We start from the raw sequence: 4,414 nt of genomic DNA, 5'->3' as shown, positions 1-4,414 counted from the left end.
GTTGGTCCTGGACCGGGTATGGGCTGAGACCGATGAGGAGGAGGAGGAGGAAGCAGGAGAGACAGGGTCCCTCAGGTTTGGTGGGGACACAAGAGGGGTGGGGGTGGCGCCGACAAGGACAGAGACAACGATGGGTCAGGGTAAGGGGAAGGTTGAGTGGGGGACCAAAGGGAGGGCAGGGAAAGAGTATCAGGAGGCTCAGAGAAAGAGGAAGAATCGTCCTTCTCCTTGCTTGAGGAAGTAGATTTCGCGAGCAAGACCTGGGCCAAGGAACATCAGGCCCAGATGTCTGGCGGGAACGCAAGTCCCAAAAGCCTGAACATAGGGTACCTTGGACCATTTGCCTAGTCTCTTGCAGAAGTTGGTCAGATCCATGAGAATGTTAAAGTCTAGAGTGCCCTCTGCAGGCCACTGAGACTGATTTCCAATTATTCTGCAGCCATGCCACTGTGCAGAAGAAAATAAGCCACTTTCGTTTTAGGTCTTGGCTGAGACCTAAGGTCTGGAAATTAGCCAAGAGGCACCCCAGAGGGGATTTTGGGTCTGGTTTGGACTGGGCAACTGCCATGGTCCTGAGGTGGGCAGTCCGGAGGCAACAGGAGCGTCCTCCCACTGCCACGCGGAGTGCGGGGTACAGTGGCTTCCGGGGAGGTCAGACGTCTCCTAGTCCCCAGTGCCAGGGTCACAAGTGATGGACGGGGGAAGCCCTGATGCGGCCGCATGTTTCCGGCAGGGATTCCTGGGGCCTGCAGGATGGGGGAAAACTTACCCAGCAGTGATCGAATCAAGTCCTGATTTTGGTGAAAACGGCTCCTGGCACAGAGAGGAGGTCCCAGCTCAGAGGAGAGGAGAGCCTACCTGGACCGGCAGGGGTCGGGGGAGGGGGCTCCTCCCGGGTTTTTGGCACCAATGTAATGTAAATGGGGAGCCGAGCAAGAAGACACAGGCAGATGAGAACAAAGGTAGCCTTTATTGGGCTTGCAGGCGAGGTTCACCAGTCCTCTAGGGGGAGGGCCGAGGAAGTCGCACTCGGGGCCGGTATCAGTGACCTTTTATAGGGCGAGGTAGACAGGGTTTGTAGGTTTCGGTTTTCCTGAGTTAGGTTTCGATTTCTGGGGAATGACATGTCCAGGAGCTTGCGCAGAGCGGGTTTTTTTTGTCGGGCGTGGGCTTTTTTCCTGCGCTGAGAGTCTTAGCAGGAAGTGAAGGGCAGGAAGTCCTAACAAAGGGCCTGCGGGAATACCTAACAAAGGGCCTGCCATGCCGGGTGATACCGCCATGTTGGGTTTAGATTCCTGCCTAACAGCCTTAAATAGCATCTAGTCTAATCTTTCACCTAAAAGGCATGGAGTCTTCCAGATTATGGTTGAATATTTCCCATAATGAGATCTCTACTTCACAAAACAACCCATTATAATTTTTAAACTTGATCTTCAGTGATAGCCTAAAATCAGTTCCTATAATTAATCAATATCTTTTGCATATCTAAAACTATCTATATTACTATGCCTTAAGTATTCACATGTGAAGACTTCCAACTATCTTCCGTTGTGTCTCATGTGATAAATTTTTCAGATCCTTCACTACTCTACTAATTTTCACTTTTAAACTAGTGTGTTTAAAAATAAGTTGGAAATTTTTCCATATAAAATACTATTGTTTCTTGCTTTCCTAATTCTAATAATGGCATTAACCTTCTCCTAGCCACACAAGAAAGCATAGTAGAATGTACCCATGCCAATGTTTCTTCTATACATCTTTTGAAATAAAAGTCCATGACTTGGATATAATATTATACTTTATATTAATAAGGTGAACCGTAAAGAACTTGGAAAGCACCCCCATTCATGCTTTCACAAGTATATATTGTGTCCTAGCATTTTAGAAGGTACATTAAGATAGTCAAGAATTTATTTCAACATTTAGCAATTTGTGAATCCAGCAGCTCCAGACCACATGCTGTTCAGGACTCTGATAAAGGGGTTGGGGAAGACTTTTATAGGGTGAATGCAGAAGCAAGGCAAATAAAATATTTGATTGGTTAAAGCAGAGCAGTAGTCTTATTTGGATCATTCCAGTGGGAATCCCTAGTTAGAGGTATGATTGACCTAAAATATGACCATTTACACTGAGTGGGGTTTTGACTTGCTTACATAGGAATCAAGGGCGCTGGAGCCACCTCACTCCACTGGCCTCCCAATTAATTTTTTAACAAGAGAAAACAAAATGAAAAGATATTACTTTTGCTAAAGAACAAAATGTCTACTTGGGAAACCAAGAAAAGAAAAACAACATAATATTATCTTCCCTAATATAGTGCTTCTAAAACTTGTGATGAAGGAAACTTTAAAAAGAAATTTTAAAATCTGTACAGACTAATCTTTTGGAAAATACAAAAAATGAATTACTAGAAAAACATGATGTTTAAGATACAAATCTCTATTTGTTGTTTTAATCCACAAATTAGTACTTTTTTATTATTTTAAGTTTAGGATCTTGAAAAAGCTTCTAAATTCTTAATTTGTATACTTACTTTGTCACAGATAGTTAATGAAGAGTTTGCTGAGAGGCACCGCTCTCAGCTCACACTCAGCGTAAAATAACTACAACTGAATCAGAAAGAGGTAACTTGTAGATGCTAGAGATACGACAGTGAACAGACCAAAGGCCCCAGAGTAGAGAATGACAGATATTAAACAAAGTAAAATACATAGTTATAGAATTTATAACCATGCAATGGTTATGAATTACAAAAACTTGTAATTCATTACAACTATTATAAAAAATTGTGACAAGGTTTTCCTCTATGAATTCCATAGAGGAAAACGTAAAACAGGCAAGAAGGATAGGAATAACATATTGAGGAGTTGCAAGAAAAATTTAAGGTCATTTCTTTTGGTCCTTAGTATAACTTTTTTTTTTTCTACAAGCGAATGTCTAATCACTTATCTATGATGGTGATTACATGAGGTTAACTCTTGTAATCTACTATTTTGTAAATGATAAAATTAGATTTTCTGAGGAGAAAATAGCCTTTTATCACAAGGGTAATTTTTATTTTTAATATGTTAATTTTAATATTTTAAGATAGAGTAATGTATTTCTGATTTTGACTACTATTTGTTTTAAGATATTTTACCTATGGTCATAAATGAGATTGGGCTATGAATTTTTTATTGTATTCTTCTTATTGGTTTTACTATAAAAGTTATATTACCCTTGTAAAGAAAATTGGATGGCATTCCACCTTTTTAAAAAAATCTGCCAGGCATTTTATGAAAAATAGAGTTTGTATGTATTCTTTGAAGAGAATGATGAAATTTGTCTATAAAGTTGGATAAATTGATGATTGTTATCATTCAGTTCACTATTTCTCTCTTTAATTGGGATCAAATCTATAATACTTTCTATTTACTGAGGCTTCTATTTTAATGTCTGTATTATTAATTTCTAATATTTCTAATTTTAAAAGTAACCTATTTTATTCATATCTGCGATTATAAGCTCTTTTAAAAATGGATATTATTATTAAGCATTTATTTTTAGTATTTGTTAGGTTGTTACATCAAATAAATTTAAAGTAAATTAAAGTGACAATTTTGGGGCTGTTGCTTGTCTTTTCCATCTTATACTAGGTCACTTGTTTAGGTACTTGGGTTTAGAAGCTTGTTCTGAGTGAAAGGGCAAATTATGAGACTTTCCTCCCCTTCTCACTCACCGTCGGCATTTTTGCAGTGCCTAGCCCAGACCCTCCCCACATTTGTGTTGAAGCCACTTCATCCCAATTGCAGAAGCCGTTAGGTGGCCTGGTTCAATTTCTGACTAAAATTTATCTGTATTTAAGCCCCCGTCCTTTTATAAAGCTAACTCCCCAAATGGCTTCAGCTGTGAGTATTTTGTTTTGCTTATTTCTCTTGTTCAACCTCTCACTCAACAAGGGCGTTCTACCTCAACCTCTGGTTTCAAGCAAACAGCATGAATGTCTATGGTCCCCCAACTAATGTGGAAGATACTTTGTTTCCTCCTTTTACCATAGGAAGCTGAAGTTTTTGCCACCTCTGTTCACTGTGGGCTTAGCCCTGCAGCTCCACTTGCAGATTTGCATTTCTCTTCTGATTTTCAGTCATTGAGATTTCATTCTGTTCTTAAACCTGAATTTGTCTTTTGGATTTACTTTCTATTCTTATACTTTATTTACATTGCCATGTGTTTGAAGTGGAAATAATATTTTAAATTATGAACGCTGTGCCGTCTTGACTGGAATTCTCCTTTTGTACAAATGAAATCTACAAATATTTTCTTAAAAAGGACTGTTTAATTGGGATCTCCTAAAGTATAGCTTCTTTAAGTAAAATATTGTATATTTAACAGGATGGTAAGTGGGACTTTGCCTGGTGAACCAGCATTTTTAGTG

Source organism: Macaca fascicularis, chromosome 3, assembly GCF_037993035.2.
Source record: "Macaca fascicularis isolate 582-1 chromosome 3, T2T-MFA8v1.1".
In the NCBI taxonomy this organism is placed as follows: domain Eukaryota; kingdom Metazoa; phylum Chordata; class Mammalia; order Primates; family Cercopithecidae; genus Macaca; species Macaca fascicularis.
The sequence above is the reverse complement of the archived record's forward strand: the minus strand, read 5'-3'. Positions refer to the sequence as shown.